This window comes from Meriones unguiculatus, chromosome 3 (genome assembly GCF_030254825.1).
Source record: "Meriones unguiculatus strain TT.TT164.6M chromosome 3, Bangor_MerUng_6.1, whole genome shotgun sequence".
In the NCBI taxonomy this organism is placed as follows: Eukaryota; Metazoa; Chordata; class Mammalia; order Rodentia; family Muridae; genus Meriones; species Meriones unguiculatus.
The window spans coordinates 146,168,517-146,175,765 of NC_083351.1; the positions used below are offsets into that span (position 1 = coordinate 146,168,517).

General features: G+C 38.8%; 1 pseudogene; it reads right to left on the reverse strand.

Annotated features, from left to right (window-relative positions):
- Window positions 1-2,053: 2,053 nt before the first annotated feature.
- LOC110559293 (myosin light polypeptide 6-like) lies at window positions 2,054-2,506 on the reverse strand (annotated as a pseudogene).
- Window positions 2,507-7,249: the final 4,743 nt, after the last annotated feature.

The window sequence follows — 7,249 nt, forward strand, 5'->3', positions numbered from 1 at the left end:
TACTTGGTCAGTGAATAGGTAATTAAAGATAAGATTGTCTATTGACAAATCTCTTCAGAACAGGAAGGAGTCATCTAATAGAGAAAGGAAATAAAAACCATCCTTTAGATCTGCCAGGGAGCTAGGCCTAGGAGTAGCATTGATACAAGAGAGGAGAAAGTGAAATGAGTATGTAGGAAGAAAGAATTGCTAGCCAAAGACAGAGAACCTGAAAAATAAGTCAGATTTCAAGACAATGACAAAAACATTGTGTATCTGAACTGCAGTGAACAAGGCAAGGAGTAGTGGGGAAGACACAAAGACATTGGAAGGAATTTTACTTGGCAAAATGATGTCTGCATTTTTATGTTAATGTTTTTTATGTCTGCATTTTTATGTTACTCTGGAAAACTGATAAATTCTGCAAAACAGATGTTAGGGGGCAAGGCTAAAAGCAGAGAAGCCAGCTTAATGTAACATTAATTCTCATATACTGCTATCAGAAAACAAGAACATGTTTTTCAGGAGGATTGTACAGATTTGTACCTCATTTGACTCAGAAACTCCTGTTCTAAAAATGTGTTAGAATGAAAAGTTTGACTCTAACAATATCTGTTTATAACAACTCATAATAAGTTGTCAATTATGAGCTTATCAAGTTACAATAAGCAAAATAAATCCATAGAACGTGTATGTAGATTTATTGCTTAAGAGAATGTCAACTTGCTCACTATACAGACTGGGGTGGATGCTTCCAATCTCTTTGCACTGTGTGATTTTTTTTGTTGTTATTGTTTATGTTGCACATGAGTGAATAATGTACAAATTCCTGGGTAAAGGTATCCACAAAATGTTAGCAACAGTTGTCTTTCATTTAGAGGATTGTATATGATCTAAATTCTCTCTGTCTCTGTCTCTGTCTCTCTCTCTGGATTTTCCATTCAAAAATCTTGTTTGAAAGAGCTTAAATATTTTCAAGATAGCTCTGATAAGCCAGATGTGGTGGCTTATGCCTACAATCCCAGCACTGGAGAATGAGGAAGATTGCCACAGTTTAAGGCCATTCTAGGCTCAAGAGTATGGCCCTGTCTCAGAAAAACTCTAGACATATGCATACGTACATCTTTGACAAATTATGACTATCCTGCTCTCTTATCATTTTTGCTTTCAAACCAGCCAGATATGAGCTGGAATATAGCTCGATGGTGGGTGGAGTGCTTGCCTACCATATCCAAGGTCCCAGCACTGAAACAATCACCAGGAAAAGAAGAGCTAGCCAACGCTTACCCATCTCCTTCCTCCAGTGGCTTACCAAAGGCATCCATTAATAACCAATTATACTAGTGATATGTTTTTCAACCCATTTCCTGGATCTCATTTGTAACAGAGTCTGCCTTCTGAGTTGCCAGTCACTAAAGAGCAGGAACTCCTTGCTTTCCATCATTCTGATGCCACCAAGCCAATGATCCCTTTTCAGATCATATTGCGGGGGAAGTGCTCTCCCATTCCTTATACAAAATTCTGTGTGAGTCAGAGCAACTTATTTATCTGAGAAAGATAATGCAGAAGTGTAGTGTTTGACATATTCTCTGTTTACTTACTTACACAGAGGTCTAATTGACACAGGGTGCGAGGGAATTAAGTAGTTCTTCTGTTCTCTAAGATCTCCAGGTTCTGTCCGTTGAGGACCTGTGAATAGGGTAAACATGACAAGCAAAACACCGTATATGAAGTTTTTATGTGCCTGACCTAAGAATACTGCACATACCACTCCTACCTACATCAGCAGATCCATCTTCATGGAACCACCAATTATAATGGATTCTGAAGGGAGAATCTAGCTGTGCTTCCAGGAAGAAAAAGAACACAATTTGATTTTGAACATATGTGTACTGGGGTTTTGCTTTTGGTTTTTAGGGGTGGGGGAAGAGAGCAAATCTATTTGGGGAAGGCAAGCATCATGCAAAAGAGACAAGATGGGCAAGGTGCTGTGGGAAGGGAGCCTAGGAAGCCTCTGGGGCCACATACAGATCTCACACTGGGCAACGCACAGGCTCGGGATGTGGGAAAGTCCTCAGCCCTTCAGCACCATCTCACAGGGCTCCTTAGAGTTGATACAATCATTGTCGTCCTCATGCCCTACCATCAGCATCTCTACTTCTTCCTCTATCATCTTCACACCCAGTGTGACAAGAACAGGATGGATTTCCACACCCATGACAGTCCCATTCCCTTCTTTGTCAACACACAAAGGCCTTCAACATAATGCTCTTAAGTTTTTGATCCTTGTTCTTGGCCACATTCTGAGCATGGGCAGGAAATACTCAAAGTTCAGCACCTTCACATTCATCTCATCACTCCTGGGGCTCCCCAGGGCCTTGAGTACGTTGGTGTTGGCAGGGTTCTGGCCCAGGGCTCTCATCACATCTCCAGATTGGCTCTGCAGGATATTGCCATTACCTCTTTGGTCAAAGAGCTAAAAGGCATCTTTGAATTTTGAAGTCTGGTCCTCAGGGAAGTCACACATCTTGACTGCTCAGCCCTCCAAGAGCTTTTCCCAAAAGATAATATTTTTAACTGAGGAGTTATCAATGTTGTTAACAACTTCCAGCCAAATATAACCTTGGGCTCCAACCAACAATATGTACATGCTATACAAGTCACAGATTCGGATTTCCAGGGGGAAAGATGAGAGGCAAGCAATCCAATCACGCCCTTTTCATCATATCACCATCCTTGGATTAAATTAAAAATTGTAATTCTAGCCAGGTGGTGGTGGTACACACCTTTAATCCCAGCACTTTGGAGGCAGAAGCAGGTGGATCTCTTTGAGCTCAAGGCCCTACACAGTGAGTTCCAGGGCATCCAAGGCTGTGTAAAGAGATTCTGCCTCAAATAAATAAATAAATAAATAAATAAATAAATAAATACTGTAATTCTAAAACTTACATCTAAGGAGATGGAACTATTTAGGTCAGCCTCTAGAGTGTGCTAACTCCCATCTATTACAAGAAAGGACAGAGCCACAGCTCTTTGTCATTTCCCCAGTCTAATTTTATTATTTCATCCAGAAGAGACTGACTCATTACAGCCAAACACAGACTGGTTGAGAAACCAGGGCAGAAACCAGGATTGGAACATTCCTCCCTGGGGCACTTCTTGATCAACAAGCTCTTTTAGTGAGCTGAAGTATAGGTCTGAGCAGTGCTCAATGAACCTAAAATTGAATGAAGTAAAACAGAATAGTGCCCATGAGGACTTGTTTTAAAATGTGATGATATGACGGCCGCTTCCACTCCACCGATACATCTGGATAAAGAACCAAGCAGCCTTTCTTCTTGATTAAGTAAGAAGGTTAGTTTCTTTGACTTTCACCTTACCAGATGCTACACCTCGTGATTGCTCCAGAGAAACTCCTGGACAAGCTTTAGTTTGAAACAGCTAAAGCTTCCTGCTCCAGAGGGTTAGTCTTTGTGTTACAACTGATCATCAATGGAAGTTGAATTTTACAGACATCAGAAGAAAGCTTTTGGATTTCTCCAAATTCTGAGGCTCTAAGTTTTTACTATCTGAGCCCTGACATTAACTCTGTAAAGTTTCTGAAAAAATTTCTAGGAACAAAGGAAAGATATGTATTCTTCATTTGCTTTAAAAAAAAAAAAAAAAACAAAAAAAACATTCTTTTTAATTAAAAAAAAAAACTTTGAGCTTCAACATTTATATTCTTCATTCAAACCTGTCTTTCAGGTTCTGCTGGGGATTGAAGTCTACAAAACTATTAACCCTAATTAGGTGTGCTGTAACACATAAACAGAGTTAGTTGTAATCTAAATAAAATAATACCCATTCATAAACTATTGAAAGGAAAGAGGCTTACAGTTCAAAATCACTGAATTATTATCTTGTAACCACATGAGGGATTACGTTGCATTGACAGAAGTTTTTATGGCATATCAACAAAGATGAAGAAGACACTGGTTTTTATCCTGTTTGTATGAACCTAGACAGATTTGGTCTCCTCCAACAACAATTTCCCAGAAATCCACTAGATATATGTGGATTTATATATATATATATTATATATATATATATTCCATCCTGGGGAATGAGCTTGGTAAACTGGAAGCCTCTGTCTTTGTTTTGGGAATTGGTATGTAATTAAGGAATGTTAACACATCCTATTTCACTAATTTCTGTTTTAAAATATTCTTGTAGCATGAGACCTGAGATCTGGCCTTGAAGAGATCTTTGAATAGATACTTTGATTTTTAAAATGCCTCTGGAGATAGCACACATCAGTTATTTCAGCATAGCGCTAAAGAAAGCAATTCTAAAAGCTCAAAAATCGTGCTGATAAAACAAAACACTTGGGCGAACTGTCACTTTGGACTTAAGAGGTAACACGTGTCACATCCTCAGGGGTTGTCCTTCTTGTAGATGGCTTGTCAAGGGCTCAGTTAGTTTCTCTGTAAAGGTTCTGTGAATGTGAGACTAACCTCCTCTGTTGTCACCCCGTGGTCACTAGGCTGAGAACATCCACATCTGTAAGCTGTTAGGATTCCAACCAGCGTTCCTCAATCAAGAAAGCACAGAAATCAACCAGGAACCTTTCGAATGATTGATTTTTTTTCACATTCAATCTTCTACACTTTGGGTTTTTTTTAAAGTAGCTTTATAAATTACATGCCATGTAACCTATCATTTCTGAAATAGTTTGGTGAGGCTGAGTAAATTTATACAATATTGCAGCAAAAAAAAATCAATTAAATGATGTTACGATATTCCTACTTACTTTGAAGGACTTTCAAAAGGACTTGGCTATAGCTAGGCATGCCTGGAATCCTAGAACCTTGGAAGTGGAATCAGGAGACCTTTTCTCAAAATTAGGAACAATGGCCAGATCCCATTCTCCAGAACAACCATATTAAATATTTTGCTTTTCCTACAAAGCATCCATTGCTGTATCTGTGTAAATCAGTACTAGTGTGCATTGATTTGGACACACCTTTCCAGAAAAGAATGAAAGAAAGAAAGGAAATGTGGACAAGAAATGTGAGATGTGAGTCCTTACCAAAAAGTCTGGTCAACCTAGACAGATGAGGTCACAGTGGTGGCAGCAGCATCGTCAGAGGCCTTGAGGCCATTCAGACGATGGTGGGTTTTTGATCCCTGGGATTTGTTCCTATTGTTTGCCCAGAACCTTCTCCGTGGTCTGACACCATCCTCTGTGCATACACATCAGCCTAATGAAGTCAGATGTAATCCCTAGAGAATTTTAACCACTGTCCCACCTAGGTGTCTGTCACACTTTGAATTTCTATCGTTGTCTGTATTTTATTTGCACGGAGGCGTGGGTATTCAGCTTGCTCTTGTTTTGGGGTCTTCTTGCATGGAAAAGACCATGCCAAGTCCGTTTTAATAAGAGATTGTCTGGCAGGAAGGGGTCTCCCAGAAAGTACTTGCTGAATCCAAACATAGAAGAGCTGATTTAGTTAACAAACAAAACCAACAAACAAAAAACCAAAACCAAATCAATCCACAAAACAAAACAAAGAAAACAGAACCCAACAACTCTGAGAATCTTAAGCAGTAATTCGTAAGCTTCACAGCAAAGTAGCATCAACAAAACATTTGCAAAACCCTTATGACTGTTTCATCTCTGGACCAATGAAATCACAGTTCCTGTGGATGGAACCCGGCAGTAGTATTGTTTACATTCGCCAGTTGATTTCATGGAGAGTGGTTGAAAATAAGAACACAGCCTTAAAAGATGGTTTGATTATCTCATCGACATTCCTCCAAGCTGTGTGAAATAGTTAGATATTTGAGTTGAATTTGCTTGGAAAGAGCTCAGAAATCCAAGTGATTTAACAGCTCATTTAAAATATATATAAAAGTGCTAGGCTAACTCAAGAGTGAGTATAGGGGCCAGCAAGAGGGCTCAGTGGGTAAAGGAGCCTGCCGCTTGGCAAGCTGAGTTCTATCCCCAGAACCCACATGGTGGAAGGAGATCAACTCCTGCAAGTAGCAGGAGAGATGTTTTTCTCATAAGCCAAGTACTATAGCGTACAGTAGACATGTATATTATGACGTCTTATCAATAATGGCATTTTAATTGAAGTAACACAGAGTCATGGAATGGTCTGCGCTCTAAGCAGTTATAAGCTTATTCTATATCAATTAAAATAAAATAAATGTTACTATCAGTTATTAAAATATAATGTTTTGAACTACATATTGTCAGGCCACATAATAGCCAGGCACATTATTTCAAATACAAGACAAAATAAGGAGACACAGATACATGAGTATTTGTTAAAGATCTATAAGTTCCATGTGGACATATGGTTTCATTTTACTGCTATAATAGTTCACAAAAACAAACAAACAAAACAAAACATGTGATTTGGAGGCAAACTATTCAAAACAGTCATTGTAAGTCATTCAAAATAGTGAAACATAATATAACATTTTTTTCTGTTCCTCATACTTTTTTTTTAAACTGGCTAAGAAATGAAAATAAATTGTCATCCAGGAGTGGGGCTTCATGTCTAGGTCATCAGAGACAACAGACTTTAATAGGTCAAGGAGAAACAGAGGTTGGAATTTGCTAAGTATCGGTAGCCTAGATGAACAAGAATAGATGAACATCAAGTTAAATGGAAGAAATATCCCAAACCCTGAACACATGTCAGTAATATTTTAAATTAAAAATTGAAGCCAAGAATGTAGAAAAGTCTTCTCTTTATAGTGTTATGAGGAATATTTAGATACAGATGAAATATTTTCTTAAGACATTGTCATCTTCTGATGACATTGTTGCAAGTTACAGAGCAGAACAGGAAGAAACAAGAACTGGGTCAGATAATTACACAATTAGATATTTTTTTATACATCATCCGATCCAATATCTGCTAAAGAAACTGAGGTCTTCAGATATTAATGTTACCAGAGCTTTGACTACAGCATCAGCATTTTCAGAACCTAAGTTAAGAAGGGAAACATACCCTGGAGTTCTTTTTTTAAATTTTTTTTTTAATATTAATGACAGTTTATTCACTTTGTATCCCAGCTGTAGTCTCCTCCCTCATTCCCTCCCAACCCCACCCTTCCTCCTTCATCTCCTCCCATGACTCTCTCCAAGTCCATTAATAGAGGAGGTCCTCCTCCCCTTCCATCTGACCCTACCCTCTCAGGTCTCATCAGGACTGGCTGCTTTGTCTTCCTCTGTGGCCTGCCAAGGCTGCTCCCCACTGAAGGGGAAGTAATC